Source organism: Dermacentor andersoni, unplaced genomic scaffold (assembly GCF_023375885.2).
Source record: "Dermacentor andersoni unplaced genomic scaffold, qqDerAnde1_hic_scaffold ctg00000041.1, whole genome shotgun sequence".
In the NCBI taxonomy this organism is placed as follows: domain Eukaryota; kingdom Metazoa; phylum Arthropoda; class Arachnida; order Ixodida; family Ixodidae; genus Dermacentor; species Dermacentor andersoni.
The window spans coordinates 2,542,811-2,561,871 of NW_027314754.1; the positions used below are offsets into that span (position 1 = coordinate 2,542,811).

The following is a 19,061-nucleotide window of genomic DNA, read 5'->3' on the forward strand; positions in this document are numbered from 1 at the left end:
GCTACTTGTAACCGGCGAATTCTGTCGGCTACGTGTGATGATCGGTTTCTCTATGTGTGCGAGAGAAGGGGGAGCGCAGCGTCCTGGCGTGAGCAGGCTTTCCAACACATGCCAACTTTACGCTTGCACTGCGTTATGATAGCTGCATGCAGGCTGTTTCACAACACACGTGCGAATAGAAAACTCGCGGCGCTTGGCGATGAAACCTGCGTCAAGGGTGGGAGATAAACTTGCACCTCCCGTTCAGCATGCTAATTATTTTTTTAGGAGAACTCAAAGAACGCATTATTGATAAATTCCGGTAGTAATCGTCACGGAAGTGGTTACAGCACAACACTGTTGTTCTTGAGCGCTCGAAGTTGGTTCGCTTCACAGCAGCCTCCCACTTAGCTGAAAGCTTCTTGTCTTGCAGGAACTAATGGAACATCGGAACATCGTCGCGGCCGCTGGTGTTCGCGCAAGCGTAGGCTGCACGAACACCGGCGCATCGAAGTGAAAAAACTGGCTAATTTCCACGCTACTTCCCAGAGTGCAAGGAATTTTCTTGAGATGTGGATTCGTCTTGTGGGTAAGCAGCCACCTCACCTTTTCGCATAAAGGGTAATGCAGTATATTGGAACATGACATGATATAACATGACAAGAACTTTTTGGTCTTGAGGGACTGAGTTCTTGGGGAGCCAAAACCGAAGGCTCCCTAAGATCAAATCGTTGGCTCCGCCCACGATGGGACCGGGAGATGAAGCTCCGCCACAATGCCGTGGACCTTCTAGACAGCCTGTAGTTGAATGTGAAGATTGCTGCTCTTGAGAGGTTCCTGCCATTGTTCTTTCGTGATGGGTAGAGAGGCGTTAAGGGCTGGGCACAGCCAGAGCACGTGTTCAAAAGAGCATGAGTCACGATCACATTTGGTGTATGACTGTGAGTGGCAAGGATCTATCCTGTTAAGAGACCGAGGAGTTGGATACGAACGGGTTTGCAGAAGTCTGAGTGTGCTAGCCAGAGGTTTGTTCAATTTGGGGTGAGGGGGTGGAAATGTCCTCCTGCCCAGTCGATAATGGGAAACAATTTCGTGGAAAGTACATAATGGATCTTTGTGGACGTTGACCTCGTTCCAAGCCTGGCTACACGCGACAGCACGGTACGTGAAATCGCGCACTCTCCGGTGGGCATGCTTGTTAGGATTACATCGAAGCGAGTTAATTGAGCTATCTAGATGGGCTGGGAACCACGAGATGTGGTATCCTCCTTCGCTGCTCTCCCTAGTCCTTTAAAGTGCTTTAGTCAAAATACTGTTCGCCTGTTCAGATACGAGGTCGGACGAGAAGGATCTTACCGCCGTGCGCGAGTCCGAGAGGACGATAACGGGAACTTTTGAGCTGTGAAAAGCAAGAGCGATCGACGCTTCCTCCGCCACATGTGCAAACTTCGTATAAACAGAGGCTGCATTGACCAGGTTCCCTCCCGCGTCTACAACCGAGACAGCGAACTTATCCCCACTGGCATATCTGGCAGCATCGACAAAGGGGGCATCTAGTTTCTCCTGATTGATCTTTTTAAGGATGAACTTAGCTCTCACGAACCTCCTACCCTCGTTATGCACTGGGTGGATGTTTCGCGGGACGTGGTCAACCATGATGCGAGTTCTGGTTTTCCGGGTAAAGCTAACTTTGGTCACCAGTTCATGTCTGGGTTGAATTCCAGCTTCTAAAATCTGGATCCCTGGCTTAGTGGACTGCGGGAGGCCGAGTACGCGCTTGAGGCGGGTTCTGATTAGGAAGTCGAGCTTGGCTTTTTCCGCTTTACCCCAATTAAGGTACGGCGCGATGTAGATAACATGACTCAGGAAAAATGCTTCATAAGCGCTGAACAAATTGTCCTCTTTGAGACTGCCTCTTCAATTTGAGCCGCGGGCTACAAGTCAATACATTACTAGCCGGTCGAGTGAGCCTCTTGAGGGCCGTGTGGTTACAGCCCTTGGAATCAATGATTGGAACGATTTATTTTTCTCATATTTCGGGCTCCAAAAAACATTTGCGATACGGATTACAATAGCAACCAAGCGTCGTGGACAACGCTATTGCTTCCCTCAAAGTTCATTGCTGCTGCATCCGGCCGCCCGAGAATCCGGCTCGTAAACAGCGTTTGGCACGTTCATTTCGTGCGCCAAGGGGTGGCCGCCATGAAATAGCAGCACACTCGGCGCGCTGCTGATTTGACTAGTCACTGCAAACCGATAAACCCAGATCTTGTGATAAGGCTCCTTTCGAGCGCTTGCACAGCTATAGAAATAACTTTTTTGCCTGTATGTAAAGGCCGCGTTGAAGCAGGGCCTATTGGGCGAACAATCGGACAACCCAATCACCCCTTCCAACGGAAAATGAACGTGTCTGTCTGGTACTGTCCCTAACGAAATGAACATTCCTGGGTACCAGTTTGCTCAGCTTTGCCATTTGGTGAACACTGGCGTGGACTGCGACTTCGATTTCTCTCCACGACTCTAGGCAATTGTGTGTGCAGCATCCCCGCGCCTCTGCTCCATGTGGCGCGTCGCCACGGTGTAGAAATTGGTATGCTTGTTTCTTCGCGAGCGCTTGCGACGACTGTTCATCTGTAAATTTTGCATAGTGCATAATTGGAGCAGTACATGTTCCTATTAGTACTCTTGGTTCACGTTTTCTGTGAACGGTGCGGCTGTCTGCAGCTCCTGTCGGTGCCCTTGCATCTTCTACCACCACCATCTGGCCGGTAGTGCCATGAAGAGTTTCGACTGAAGAAGCACAGCAAGCTGGGTGAGTAGAACGGCACCCTGACCTGCGGCGTTAAATGTAATGGACGGAGTATCAAATGCGCAAATCTCATAGAAAACCTAAAGAGATGTTCTTACCCAACGAGGGTGGTGACTGGCTATGCCTTTGTGCTGCTGCGCAAGAGGTCATTGGTTCGATTAAGAGCAAGAGTGGCCGCGTTCGTTTAGACATGAACTGCAAAAAGACCCATGTACTTAGACTTCTTGCATGCTGAAGAGACTAACTGGTCAACTTTAATCCCGAGCCATGCACTCTTGCACCTGTTTCGCCGCAGCGTTATTTTAGAACGTTCTTTTGGCATTAGCGATTTTCTCCCTACATTTAGCTATTTGCTCGTGTGTTTCCAAACATTTCCATTTACCGAAAGGCGGCAGCGGCATGTTTTAATGATAACGCAATCTGTGGCATCTCAGCGACTTTAAGATTATATAAATTTGCTGCAAAACTGCCCTTCTAAAACGATTTTTTTGGGGGTGCTAAAACGATTTTTGGACGGGGGTGCTTGGCAGCAATGAAACCATCTAAACATTCTCATCTTTAGTGAAAAGCTCAGAGTCAGCAGCATCTAATCCCACTGATGAACTGAGCCGCTTCCGAGTGGCGCGTGGTGTGGGCTGGCCGCCAGACGAGTCCTAGACTATATTTTCCATGACAAACTCTCTAAGAAGGATCTCCAAGCAGATTAGGAGTCTTCGGGGCTAAGTACAAACGTCGTTGCCTGTCACTGATGCATGAAAAGCACATAAATAGATAAAAACTTCAGCACCAGAAGAAAACACCAACCAAGCACGAAAAACATCGCAGTCATCACGATGGGATTCGTCAGCCATACATATAAAAAAATGAAGTGGAGACTAACTTATTTTTTGTTATGAATATCCAATCCGAGGAGACAGTAAAAATAAGCTGCTTATTATTGGCAGTGTTTTATTTGGCTTGATAGTTTGTCAGCCTCTTATGCTATAATAAACTCATCAAGCTTCAACAAATCGGCATGAATAAACGTGCCTATATGTACATAGCAATAAAACAACACAAGCCGCTTTGCATCGCCTGCGTAGAAAACACTTCAGTCGATCCCCAACTGAAGTCAAGCTGCAACATGCTGTGCGGGCGCGATCAGGCCGCACATCTGCACCTGAATGTCAATTTCCACGGGTTGGGAGTCCATAAGAACCATAATGTGGCGCGAACTGGGGAAACGGGCGCACTAACGTAAATATGGACACTCGGGCGCTATAGTTGCTACAGCTTATTCTTGCGACCGTATTACTACTTTGTAAACAACCAACATCAACGTATTCTTAGCAAATCAGTGCGCAGAACTCAAAAAGAAAAGCATATCTCTTGCCAGCCTATCGATTAGAAGTATTTCGTGTAGGCACACCCAGAAAACCAAATTGTTTTGCTGTTAGCGCAATAGATGGCATGCTTACACACACTTCACCCAGCTTTCTTGCACGAAAATGAAATCGAGATAGCTGTTTCTAACCGCCACAGACTGGACAACGTTTGCCCCCATATTCCTTAGAGCCCTAAGCTTTGCTATTGGCGCTGTAATGCGTTTACGTTGGTTTTAGGAAACATTGAATAGTTATCCGATATTTTACCCACGTCACGGGAGCATCGACCAACATGTTGGTCGGCGCCTTGCAATGGCCTGCACCTGCGAAAAAAATGAGGGTAGGGGAATGAGCAAGCAGCGTCCTGGTGTCAAAGTATCATCTGCAAGGTCATTCCAATTAATAGAGTATGCTGCATGCTTTGCGCATATCGTCGCTATTGTCGTAGCCACGGCTCTCGCCACGTCTCTCATCGTCGCGTTGGTCGACACTTCCATGAGAGTATATTAAGCCCCATATTAAGCCCCTCGGGAATTGTACATTACTGCTACAATATGGAAGACGCAGTAATTTTTCTTCGTGCAATTGCTTTAACACCTTAAGTAGCTACTCTGCTGTGTGCGTCTTCTTAGAACAAACTGTTCGTTATTTACTGGCCGGGAGGCATACGTATTAAAGAATTTGACAAAGCCGTCAAATACGTGCATGCAACCCTGTTTGATGCAGACATTGCAGCAATGAATTGGGGAAGGCTTGGTGTGTAATACGTCCCTTACAAGTTTGACTGAAATGAGCAAATAGAGACATGCCTGACAGCCGGCTGCCAATTTTTTTCGCAACACCGAAGTGAAGAATGTGGCTGATTTCCATGCTAATTCGCAGAGTGCAAGTTTTGTTGAGATGTGGATTCATCTTATGGGCGAGCAGTCACAGCTACTTTCCATGCGAGGGGTAATGCAGTAGATTGAAACTATATTTCTCGCATTTCGTGCTCCAAAAATATCTGCAGTACGGATTACAATCCCAACGAAAGTTCGAGAACAACGCTATCGCTTCCATCAAAGTGCATTGCTGCTGCATCCGACCAGCCGGGAATCCGGCTCGTAAACGGCGTTTGGCACGTTCATTTCGTGCTCTGAGGGGTGCCCGCCGTGAAGTAGCACCACACGTGGCGCACCGCTGTTTCTGCTAGTCACTGCGAGCCAAAGTACCCCGATCCTGTGATAAGGCCACTTTGGAGCTGTCGCAGAGCCATAGAAGTAACTCTTTGTGCTCTTTGTGAAGACCGCGATGATGCCAGGCCTATTGGGTGAACAATCGCACAACCCAATAACCCCTTCCAAGGAAAAATGAACGTGTCTGTCTGGCACGGTCGCTAAGGAAACGAACATTCCTGGGCGTCATTTTGCTCAGCTTTGCCGTTTGGTGAACGCTGACGTGGTGTGTTTCATTTCTCTCCTCGACTCTACAGCGTGTGCAGCATCGCCACGCCTCTGTTTTTTGTCGCGCGTCGCCACGGCGTAGAAAATTAATTGGTACGCTTGTCCCTCCGCGAGCGCTTGCCGCGACTCATTTGTAAATCTTGCTAATGCATAATTGGAGCGGTATATGTTCCCATTCGTGCTCTTGGTTCACGTCTTCTGTGTACGGTGCGGCTGTCTGCATCTCCAAACGGTGCCCTTGCATCCCCTACCAACACCTTCTCGCTGGTAGTGCCATGACGAGTATTGACTGAAGAAGTGCAGCATGCTGGGTGAGTATAACGGCACCCTAACCTGCGGCGTGAATGTGATTAACGTAGTATCAAATGGGCATATCTTCGAGAAAACCAAAAAAGATGTTCTTCATACCCAACGAGGGGGCTTATTTGATATGCATTTGTGCTGCTGTGCACGAAGTCATGGGTTTGATTAGGAGTAGGAGCGGCCATATTTGTGTAGACGTGAAATGCAAAAACACCAATGTATACTCCGACTTGAGTGCTTGCTAAAGAAACCAAGCTGGCCAAGTTCAGAGCCATGCACCCTCGCGCCTGTCGCATCGCATGTGTTGCTCTGGAACTAGCTTTTGCAGCGTTACTGATTCTGCCGCTAGTTTAGCTATTTATTGGTTTGTTTAGCGTCAAGAGAGAGAGAGAGAGAGAGGGAGAGATGAAATACGAAAGGCAGGGAGGTTAACCGGTAGGACGATATCCCGTTTGTTGTACAGTATTTCTATTTAGCGACCAGCGGCATGGTTTAGTTATGCTACAGTCGGTGACATTTCAGCGACGTGAAAGTTAAGTTTGCTGTGAAACTGACCTTATAAAGGTTTTTTTTTTATTCAAAAGCTACGCAAAAGCGACCGAAATTGCTCGTACAGTGCATAGGTTCTTGTGACCGTGATGAAGGAACACCTGTATACACTCACAGAGGCCATACGCTGCGAGTATTTGCGTCATGACCTCACTATGAGATATATACCATAAAGAAATTTCTTTCTGTATGTATATGCTCTCTAGGAGGGGCACTTTTCGGCTTGCTTGCGAGGCGCGATCGACCAGGTAAAGTAACAACGTCGCTCAATCGTCGACCCACTAACGGCAGAGGGTATACCTGAGGGTGGTACGACGCAAGTTCGAGACAGAAAAGCTTTATCTTCCTTTGGTATAGCAAGCGGCTGTTCGCTGGAAATCCGAAACGATTGAGTGACGCAGCGAAAGTAGGTCACTGGCGGATGAAGGAAGGCGCCTATATGACGCGCTCCCGACAACAGCGGCTATACATTTCAGAGGTGACGCAGCGGATAGAGCGCCGACCTATCAATGAATTAGGATATGAAGCGAAGCGCTGGTTGCTATAGCAACGGTACATCAAATATTTTCCGTCTTGAAGTTGCGTCGGCCCGTCGATAGATATCTGCCGTCAACGAACCTACGGGAGCGAACTGTCTGCCTTACCTGGTCGATCGGGTCTCGCGAGTGTCCTCACCTAAAATGACACCGAGGCCGCGAAAAACGGGCTTCACATGGTGCTCACAAAATGTATACACAAGTGAGCAAAAGTATAAGGACCACGGGAGCGCGTGCCAAACTGCCTTGACGCGTCGTCGTCGCGCACCGCACCTGCTGCCGAGACTATATGTATAGCGCACGAGCGCTGGTGCCCATGCCTGTCCCATAATCGGGCAAGTCATGTCCTTTTTCTAAACGAGGCACACTGCTCGTCGAATCAACGTTCGACAGGCCGCCGCCTTTCCCATTCACTCTGCTCCGTCACATTTCCGCGACTCTGACTTTAACGTAAACGCAGCCGTGCTGGCTCGTGCGACCGTTGCGCATCCCATTTTCTCGGCTGTCGCTTGGCCTGCTGCATTCTCTGGCATCTTTTGATGACTCGCGCAGAATGCCTTGCTTCTTACTGTGGCGTTATGCTATCGGAAGCACTGCCAATATTTGCTTGATCCAGTATTGAAACTAGCCGCAGTTTCCCGATAAGCGCAAATGTGCCATAATGCTGTTGGATCACTTTTCTTTAACAAAACGACATTTTAAGCAGTGAAGCTCAGAAGTTTCTGGAACGCGAATGATTTCGTGGCAAATCTCAGGAACGTAGGCATTTTGAAACTGGTGTCGTCCTCAGAATTTATTCAAGAGAATGTGACTTTAGGCCACCGCCTACAACTCATAAATTTCAATATGAGCATATATTATTAATGAAAGGTATTCAATATTCAGGCAGTCGCTTCCATTTCTTGTACAAACGATGCATTACTCTAAAAGCAACCTAGCTCAAGGACGATTGTACTGCATGCCACGGGTGATGTTTAAAAATTCTGTTAACGTTGAAACACCCAGCACAGACCGTCTGCCCCTACGTATAGCCTATACTGGTTCTTCTCTACAGAATGACGCGACAAAACCAACGCTGCTGGCATATTGTGACACCAAGCAATGAGCACCTTCGATTGCATCATTTCATTTATCAAGCGACAATTATTTTGTTTGTGTTTCCGTTTATTTTAAAGCAAATAGCTTCGTTGTTTCTTCCAGCCGTTTAATTATTCGAGGAGACGCATTTATCGCTAAAAATGAACGTCCTGTCGAGCAAGGGCTTTGTGGCTTCTGAAGGCTGAGAAACATGTGGTCGGTGGTGACTCCTTGTTAAGTTTCTGCGCCGATTGATGTTTTCATGCCACCTTATAATACTCACGAAATGTACTCTGCTTCCCTGGGTAATACGCATTTCAGTCCCATCTACTAGCAATGCTGTTAGTGACTGTGATCGCTGTTTCTATCGCGACACGGTGGTCGGAGCTTTTTTCATTACCTCATTCAGTTCAGGAATGGAACATTCCTATTCATTTATTTTTATTTTTTACGAAATCCGATAAAGCGGGTTGGATTGCTGCGGGTGCTGCGATTTAACTTATCATGTTGGATTTGTTTGCTTTCGAAAACGCAGTACAGCAAATCACCGAAACTCTGTGCAATAAATTTTCTGGCACTCGTTAGAACGGAGCCTGTAAATCGTACAAACTATAAACGTCTACATATCTGCGCAGCTGGGCTTGTTCACACGAATATAAACTCGCATCATAATTTCTCATGAATTTGGACAACCTTGCCGTACCGCTTGAGGCTGGGAGTGGCGTTAACGAACGCGTACTGTTATTGTTTGGGAATGGCCGAAAGCCCGATGTGCGACTCTTTTGGGTGGGAGTAAAGGATTGATCACCTACTGTGTACCTGCCCTCGCTACGATGTCCAACGTCTCTCTCGGCGGGCAACTTTACACCGAGTGGATTTGAGACACTTCACCGAGTCAAAGATACTCGGACCGTGGCCACACCCGTCACTGACACGAAAAGCGATTCGTGCGTTAGTACAATACTTGAAGTGCACCGGCTTAAGAGACCGCTTATAGTGTCCCTGTGCATTCTCTCCCACGCACTGAGTGCTTACTCTCTCCTTTTTTTCATCTTTCTATTCCCCTTCCCCCACCCCCAGTGTAGGGTAGCAAACCGGGTGCTCGTCTGGTTGACCTCCCTGCCTTTCCTGTCCTTGCTTTCTCACTCTTCAAAAAATCAAGAGCATTCAAGATTGCTCGAGGCGACAATGTGTTATTTGACCTGGATAAAAATTACGCAATTATTATTGCCGTAATGGAAACATGGCCTAGAGTCTGTTGCATGATCGAGTTCTCATTTTACGAGAACTAGAAAGTTTTCGTGAGAAAAGCGTGTGTGTGTTGCGAAATTCCGGTGATCTGTGTTCTTGTGTACCATGCTGCTTTTGTAATCTTAAACTCTGTAGGTTTAGGTATGATTTCTGCCATCGTCATGCATTATGTCTTAAGTACGGTTGTAAAGAAAACGAGATGTGCACCTTGCCGGCTACTTCACTGTTTATTATTCCTCGCCTTCCCGGTTTGCTCCGCCTGCGGGAAAATATTTCGGCAGGAGCGTTACGCCATGAGAGCTTATGTTTACGTTCCCCAAGTACACCATCATACTAAACAATTCACTCCACAGCTTTAGCAACATTTGTGGTGACTTTTGTTTATCAACATGCTCAAAAAATAAACAGTTGTCAACACGCTTTGGGACGTTAAACACCACAAACGCTTCACTAATTCGTAATTGAAGCTATACAGGAAAAGTTGCATATTTATGTCGAATTAACGCAGCAGGAGGTCAAAATGAATTATTTTCCCCTTAGTTTTTTGTATGATAGTTACTCTGCCAAATGTAAACTAGATACACACTGAAGCGTTTTGCGTTCCTTCAAATGATATATTTACTTATCAACAGAGCGTTTCTTCTGGATGGAGTGTGGAACATGGTTAGGAAAGTCGAGCAATTTCTATATCGTGCAAGATTAGTAAACCTGAGGCTTTTTCGCCAGAATGGTGGGGTACTCCTACATATGGTAAAATTTGATAGGATTCATGACATTCCATATGCTTTTCCGTGGTACGCTACGTAAGCTGCAGTACCTGGCTTGATACTGGCAGTATATCTTGGCTGTTAGGGGTCGGCCTGCAGCTAGCCAGGAACCTATATGCCGAACGCTTACAAACAGACGCGCTCTTTCATATCAGAGCGGTATATCATATGAGGACCGTCGCAGTCGACCGGTTTTTGTCCATTTGTTCGCGTAAAGTAAAAGGCAAGAGAGGGGATGGCGTTACGCGAGACGTCGAACGCCAGGAATGGCCGCTTAATGTCACACACTCACTTAGTATAACCCGGTTTGCAGCGTTCGCTCTCCCGCGCTGATGGCGGTGTCTAGCGTCCATCATAGCCGAAATCATCGTCCACATGTCTTGGTCAGCGCTGCGATAGCGTCAGGACGGCAGCTTGACAAAGCCGGTACGATGACAACGTAATCCCGCCAACGTGACGACGATGACATGCAACGGCTGTGCGTAATAATTTCCATTCCTACTCGCATACTCCACGGATGCTCGACTTTTTGTGCGAAAGTTAGCTCGAAAATTACACAGTTTACACGGAGTTAGTGAGTCGGTCTAAGCAAAAATTGGCAGTGGCTTAGCTCGGCTATGCCAGGATATACGTAGCAAAAGCTAAGGCATAGCATGGTTAGCCTTGGTTAATCTCGATTGCAAGTCCAGGTTAGCCTGGTTGTCTAGCTATGTGGCGGCGTTTAGCCAGTCGTTGGGCGTGCTGTTCGTCTGTTTCCTGGGCGATTCGTTTCCTCTTTATCTCGTTTCGATGTCGATTCAAGGCCTCCTCCTGCTTATCAGTATTGTCGCCGTCCATACTGGCGCCTCAACTGTGGTTGCGGCACACTCGAGCTCTCCTTTTCGATCTTCCGACATGTTATCAGGCCTGTGACGCAGCTGGCGAAGTGAGTGGAGGTGAGCGCTACGACGAGGAACGCGGTGTGACGTCATACCAAACGGCGGCGCCGCCGCGCCTTTGGCTCTGGCACCTGTGGCCGAGCACCTTTGGCCCGAGCATCTGTGGCTCGGTGCTACTAGTGGCGCATGCGCAGTAGTGACTAGGGAGCGAGAGAGAAAGAGAGAGAGAGAGAAATATCCGCGGTGAGGCGCGTGTTGTGTTGTCATGTGGCTCCTCGGAGCACCGCCACGGTGAAATCGCAAGTTCGCGGCCAGTAAAGCTTTCGCTTTAATATCCGTGGCGAGACGCGCGTTGTGACGTCATGTGCCTCCTCGGAGCACCGCCACGGCGAAATCGCAAGTTTGCGACCCGTAAAGTTTTCGCTTTAAGAAGAACGGTGAACCGCGCGAAGGTGAAAAATCCTTACTGTGCAAGAGACGCGTAGTGGACTTCGTTGACAAACACGGTCCGCAAGCATTAGCCGAGGCGGCGCAGAAATGCGACGCAGCGCCACCACCGAACGCGGCATCTATAGCTGGAGCAGCCTAAGGAGAAGGTGGATGAAAGAGAGAAAGCAGGTATGTTAGCGAGAAATGCATCTGGTTGACTACCCTACACTGGGGGATGGGAAAGGGGGAATAGAAAGAATAGATAGAGGAGTGGGGCAGGGGAGGACACACGGTGAGTTCGCGCATGCGCGAGGGAGGTCTCACCAAGTGAAATGCGTTCACAGGCCAGTCGACCTCAACAAAATTTAAGTGCCTTCACAGCTTTGTGGGCCGACGGGTGATGGGAAAGTTCTTCAAGTAGCGCCTTCACAGACGACAGATCGTCTAGTCGTCGCAATGCGATAGATAATGTTTGCCTTTCCCACTGAAATCGTTGACAGTTGTGCGATAAATGTTCGGTGTTCGCTGCTGGATACGTCACATGCAGCACTATCGACCATTCCAATCAAAGTAGTGTACGCCTTCGTGAAAGGCACTCCCAACGACAGCCTGTATAGAAGCGATGCCTCGCATCGGGGAAGCCCGGATGGAGATCGGAGTTGGAGCGAAGGGTTCAGTTCGTCTAACCTGGTTCGCCTATCATTTGTGGTTTTCCCCTCTGTTAAAGAGCCTGCGTGCCAGGTGAGAAAAGCTGGCTTTCAGCGCCCGACCCGTAAGTAGGAATGCGAGCTCTGTGTTCTTAATGGGACTCTCGGGGCGTCTATGTCTGCGTGACCATTTCCACCGATCGTGCAATGGCCAGGTAGCCACTGTAAAATAATTTCGTGGCCTTCTTATTCGACGTGGGGGTGAATTTTGACAATTTTGTACGTTAGCTGTTCGTGAGTTACACTTCGGAGAACTGACTGTACAGAGTGTAAAGCCGGTCTAAAGTCGGAAAACGTGGTTCATGTACCAGGACTCTGTGCCAATAAATTGAGGTGCACTGCGCAGAGCCATGAGTTGTGCAGCCGTAGACGTCGTGACATGCGACGTCTTGAATCGCAGTGTTACACCTCTTGTAGGTGTAGGCACAACACCACCGGCACTGGTACATGCGTTCGATCCGTTAATATAGATTTGGACATGGCTACTGTATTTATCTCACAACAGAAGTAAGCTCAGTTGTTTTAGTGTAGACGGTGGTAGAACAGAGTCGGGGAGATGAATATAGCAAAGAGGCTAAAAGAACTCGAACAAACAAGACTAAAATGAAAAGATAAAACAGGACCATGTCCCCATACTTTATAGTGAAGATTGCGGCCTTTACAAGCGCATGATTCACCAAAGAACCGGCAGCACTTTTTTTAAATGATTGGCTATTCGACATACCCAATATAAGGAACCAAAGAACACCTCATGTCGACACCATACTGAGGTTTTTTTATTGCTTGGGTCGGCTATAGCGTGTGTCCGAGCTAACATTAGACACTCTGTTCAAAGAAAAATATTTAAAAATCAGGGTGAAAGATACGATCAGGAGACAGAGTGTACGGTTGGCGAAAGTGTGACTGCCGAACATCTCAGGTATAAACTTGTAACTTGGACCATGTCTATATTTTTTTTTTCTTTCAATGCTTTGTCTAGCGTAAGCTGGCACACCATTTCTCGCTCTGATTTTACCATCCATTGATGGTCCAGCGCTTCCTGCCATTTTGTGTGTGTTAGCACGGGTTATTTTAGGTAGTAACTTAAGGCCAGAATACATAGAGCGAACTTTCACGACGAAGTTCGGGCGGCAGAATATCTGCCGCGGCGCGACAGAGTATGTTCGTCGGGCTACGCTACATGGAGCGAAGACACGGCGGCCGCCGCCGGCGAGTCGCTGCGTTGTTATCAGTGTGGCTAGACGAGGCAAAAGCGCTGTAGTGAAACACATGACACAAAAAAAATCTTTAACGACAACTATTATCGCTTTTGAATTGCGGAACCCTATAAAAAGGCGTAAAATTTTGTTTAGAAATGATTTCTAGTGTTTTTTATGTGTTTGAGACATTCATGTGCCGATGTAGTTTAAAGAAAGCGGCGATGCTATGCGTTGTGGCAACACTGGGCGGGTAAACAACTTTCGGCTCCTCCAACTCCGCGGCTTTGTTCTGTGGCTCAACGTGCGCGCGGCCGAAGCAAGCAGACCCGAAAGTAGCGCACCTGAGCTTGTCTAACCATGGCTGTTATTAACTTGTCGTTAAATTCAAGTCGCGCCGCTTCGGATGCCATGAATACGAAAAGCGGGAGACCGGCGTGAACAATGACGGACAAGCGGGGAAGCCTAGACGGAAGTCGGGGTGGATAGTGAGACCTGATTGGCTCGCTTTGGGGCGCCGCTCGTTTGCCACTTCCGGTATCGTCGACGCCCGACGAACTTTTCTGCGCCAGCTAGATAGACGGCGAACGACGTTTTCTCCGCGGCCGCGCGTCGCCCGTACGCCGCAGGACGTCGAACGCCGACTATTCGTCTCATATTCGCTCCATGTATTCTGGCCTTTAAGCTAGTAACTTAAGGTAGGTAGTAACTGCAACTAACTTCGCCGAACTCTCGCTCAGTAGCCTTCGCACATGAGTACAGGGAGACGACGGTGTAGAACAGCGCCTCCTTCGTAGTGCCAAACCAACTTCATCTTCTTTGCAGATCCCCGAATGATGGAGGTGATTGAGATAACGCACCCGGCCTTTGCTTCGCGAGGCTTCTTCGTAGCCTGCCGTGCCTCATCGTAGGAGCTGCACGGAGACTCTACGGTACGGTGAGTCATAGCACGGCTCCTTTACTTTAATTATTTTACAGCCGACTTCGCATTAGCACCAGTTGGTTAAAGCCATTCGCATCACGGTATTTTAATTGTACCTTCTCCGAGGAATTGTCGCACTGGTGCGTCCGGTGATTCGCCGGACCACTCGTTCCGAATTCCAATCACCTCTGGAATTAAGGTGAATAATAAAGCAAGTGACTTGCGTCATTGACTTTATTAAAGAAAAAAGAAAGGGCGCAGTTATACAGTGTGGCGAAATCATAAGTAACATAAGTGCATAGTTTGTGAAAATTATCAATGATGTATAGGTATCTGAGAGTATTTGAAGTACATAGGTTAAGCAATACTTAGGTAGATCGTGGATATTGAAACTAGAAAACAGCGTGCAAAACCTTCCTCGAGACTTTTCAGTCAGTTAGGCCACAATCATTAGAAAAAGACACAGTTGCACTTTAACAATGAACTAGAAAGCCGGCGGTGTTTCTGTTTAATACGATACCATGCTGGCCCGTTGCTCGAAATAAAACTTAGCCCAATTGTCTTCTTCGGTAAGATTACGGTTGAGATGGTACGTTTACGAATCCTCTCTTCCATTGCCACATGTTTGGACAACATCGTATGTCCGCTTTTGTAGTACTTCACTTTTCAGTGAAGCAGTGACCAGATAAAAGAAAAATTTCGTGATGCGATGGTTTATGTAAAGAAATTCAAGAAAGCAACGTTCGTTGACGCTTAAAGCACGTTTGGTTACAACAGGCGCGAAGTAAACCCTCTTGAATCCGCTATTGACATTCCTGGGTTGTTAACTCGAAAACAGGCTTGTTCAAAAAGACCTAGCGCAAAAGTTTTTATTTATGCGAGAAAATAAAGCAATTGTCAATATTGCAACGCTCCCAAGGTTTCCTTTTACCCTTCGTAATTACTCACTTTCAAGAGCAGACGTCAACAGCTCTAAAAAAATGTTGGTCTCGAAATGAGCATTAGATATTTGAATTCGGTGAAGCTATCCCTGAAGTTAGGTCTGTTGAAGCAAGCTTCTTTCCTCAACCGTTGGATTATTCTAGCAAGAACTTATGGCGGCCCAGATTTGTATTTCACATCATTCCTTCAATATTAAGGGCCCCTAGTAGGGCATTACATAAGGAGGCCGTGGAAGGGGGGGGGGGGGCAATTTTCAGTAATAAACGAAGCCATGTATACAATAAAAAATATTGTTAAAACAAAAATAACGTGTTAGCGATGTTGCCTCCTTTGTGGCGGAGCAGGCAGCATCTTCCCTACAAGAAAAAAAAAACGCGCCCATGTAATGCGACGATGGAGTATAAATGGTCCGAAGCTTCATTTATTACACGTAAACCAGTTGCTGCCATAACCAAGACATGTCCTCTTGCCCAAATGGTTGGCTCCGCGACGTTCCCTGTTCGACAAAAGTACATCATGTGAACCTTAACCGACCTCTCAAATATGTTGAACCCTATGTCAGATACGGCGCCTGCTACGTGGTTTGGTTGCGGTTACGTACCGCACTTGTTTAGGTTGATGAAGTAGCCTGTTCACTATGTATGCGGAAACGCGGGCTCATATTAAAGCAGATGCTTTCTGAGTTGTCGACTCAGCGATGTCACGGGGACAAAGGTGATGTCTGATGTGTGTTCAGAGAGGAATGGTCGTGAGAGCTGTATGGCCAAATAAAGTACATATTTTAAGGTTTCCATATGGCATCTGCCATAATAATACATACCTATTTGGCGGAATAGTTAAAAAATGGGCGCTTATTGAAAGGGGCAAGAGTAGGGCAACTCAAACGTTATATACATTAGAACATCAAGTAAATCATTTCAATATCACGTGGTATTCCATTCAATTTTATTTATTTTATTTTCTGTCCAACAAATTTTTTTAAAAGTGATCCGTAAAACGTAGCACAGTTCCACTTCTTGAGCTAGATTAGTCTGAGGCAGACATTATTAGCAGAAAAAGCGAAATTAGATGTTTGAATAATTTCGTTTCTGGTAATCAACTTTCAAATTAATTACTTTGGCCACATTTAGCAATTCACAGATTATAGCCGCTGACATATAATGTCATATCCACATCGAGTGAAATCTGAGGAAGACACCTGTCTCGAGATACGCGTTCCCAAAGTTTGCGATGAAATGCGTTGGTGTTCCACTTACTTCTGAGTTTCATGCTTGAAAAGGCATTTTGGTAAGAAAGTAAGTAGGACAGCACTGCACTTTTACTGCAGGTCTCACTCCGCTTATCTCAATACTGGTGGTAGTCTCAAAATGAGTTCGAAGTGGCTGTTCCTTCTGAAGCCGCAGGCTTCAATTAGCGTGCTGCAATATGTGCCGTTAAGTAATTCGTTGAAAAGTTACATAGTAAAAGTTTTGCAATTACTCAATTATGGGTATTTATTTGCAGTATAATTATGTATACCTATTCGAGTATTCCAGCTCCATAAGTAAATTTCTGCAGTAAGTAGAAATTCTGGTAATGTTAAAATGAAGCACCCGGTATGTATAGGTTTCATATAACGATGTATAATTTGATTATTCAGAAACGAGAAGTGTCCAATGGCAATGCTTTGTCAGTCAAGGGTAAGTGCTACGTAAGTCGTTCATTCGGCAATAAACTACGCACTTACACAATGACTCAGAAGGGAGGAGGAGAAGGGTAGGTAAAGAATACGTCAGCAGCCACTATCGCAGAATAGAGAAGGGCTTAGACTACGAATGCTTGACGTGACCTGATAACAAGTCTCTCGAGAGCTAACCCTCAGCCTTCTCACTCGGTGGCAAATTTGATTGCTGCAGAATCTGAGTAGTAAATACAAACAGGGAAAAAATCGTATAGTACAATACATGATGAACTTCTTCAGTGTAATGCACATGACTAATCGAACACCAGCCAGACGGTGCTTTCTAGTATTCTTTCCCACTAAACATGCTACCTTAAATAAACAGTACGGGCAACGCAAAATCTGGCAGCAGTCCTGGATTCTCTCTCATGCTAATCCACTTCGGTCAAACTGCTCCAGTGAAGCTACGTGAGTTTCCAGGTTCAGAAAAACAAAAGGAGAAATCCGCTATACTCAATGCGTCTTTAGAACATCTTGGCACTGAATATGCTCGGTTCCATACGTACAGTCAACGCTATGGAGGCTAGATTTCTTGCAGTGGCTTCGTTCGCACTTGGATATAGTTCGACGTTTTTTGACCGCAGTTGTGCACAAATGTCTTTTTATGTAGGCGCAGTATTGAATGAAACAATTTTTGATTCATAGAAACACACACACTGTGGTATACGGCTGATCATGCGTTGTTTTAGATCATTCTTATTTTCATTGTTCTTTTCGGGTTTTTGCAACCCGTAGCGAGGAGCTTCACGCGCATGCTCGCTCGAGCGAACGCTTTGGGGGCTCGCAGTGAAGCATGGACGGAACGCGCAGCGAAGCATCGACGGAACGCGCGGAGTGATAAATTTTCTTGACCGAACGTCTTGCATAGCTTCCACATCGCTGACTGCTATGTATGGAACGGAGTTCATGCACCGTTAAGCCCCTTTCCCGCGACGCATCGGTGCTCAAACGTTTCGAATCCGCACCGGATTTCGTCGCTTCGACGAGAGCGGAACAATGAGCAATCAAACTAGTTGCAACAGATTGGGGACATCCCAATTTCGCAAAGCGTATATCACAGCAGCCACTTATCCGAAAGGCTCGCCAGCCAATAGTGCGTATTTCATCAGGCTGCCTGCGCATTCGTGCACTGCCGTGTTCGGGCTCACACTCTTCGCTCGAGATGCCAGCGGTGCACTCGGAGTTTATGAAAGAGCGGCGCACTGCTCTGCCGTGTGCGCATGCGTGTTCGCATCCAAGACTACATCAGTTACGAACAGGAGAATACGGTGGGCTATAGTGGCGCGATGTTTGCAACTGCTTCAACGAGGAATAGGATGAGATGAACCTAGAAGTGTGTGCGATTTCAGGCCTGCTACACGTATCAGGTGGCGCTCCCACAAATAACAGGTCGGATGAAGCTGACGCCAAGAGTTATGTACTGATGTGTAAACGAAGCAGGGGCCGTGGTCTGTGCTCGCAGCCCCAGCGGTCTTCCAACGGTTGTGAGCCCGTAATGGAATGCAAGATTGATTAAGGATATTGATTATTCTCTCTGGTCTAAATAACGCGTGAAGGTTGAATAACTTTGTTTGTTTTCGACGGCAGCACCAAAATACTAAACGCGTATATCAGGATAATCAGTGACTGTTTACTGTTCTTGTACTTATAAGTGCAGTTAGACGTGAGTGCATGTTCCTTATAGCCCAGCCGTGTCTTTGTCCTAGTCTAGCTGCGCTGTTTCAGTATAATTTAAAATTCAACATGCCGGAATATGTTCTCAGTTCATTGCGTATTAAAGCCAGGAACGACGCCTTCTTTTTCGACAAGCACTTGCACTGCATCACAAGTCGAAACTTTTTTTACTAAGCTGGTTGTAACTTCGCCGAGAAATCGTTGCACGATCTTTCCCGACCACATTATTGCGACTGGGCTGAGCACCCGGCACTCAAATACGTTGTGCGAAAGCAACCTGTCGTTCAAAGGCAGCGACCACCGGAACAGAACATTCGAGCGAATGAAGCCGCTACGTATTCCTATATTGTTAACTTCATCAGCACTGAATGCTCCGATTAGATTAATATTTTCCTAAGCCAAGCCGTTACTTCGATGCCAATACCAGCTGCACTGGAAGCCTTGGCAAACTTTAGGATCTGTGTGGCGGGTCGCATGATCATTGGCGCGAATTGTAACTCGAGCAGAGCTGTTTGA

The 19,061-nt window shown here is 46.9% G+C and overlaps 1 long non-coding RNA gene across 6 annotated transcripts in view; it reads left to right on the forward strand.

Moving 5' to 3' along the window:
* Positions 1-2,380: 2,380 nt before the first annotated feature.
* The window catches only part of LOC140214387 (uncharacterized), a 227,918-nt gene continuing 211,237 nt past the window's right edge, over positions 2,381-19,061 (forward strand). For 5 of the 6 annotated variants that reach the window (XR_011891332.1, XR_011891329.1, XR_011891331.1 and 2 more), the window contains exons 1-2: positions 2,381-2,791; positions 14,113-14,224. This is a non-coding gene — a long non-coding RNA (uncharacterized lncRNA). The remainder of the gene's footprint in view (positions 2,792-14,112; positions 14,225-19,061) is intronic. The other variant, XR_011891333.1, reaches the window with a different exon arrangement.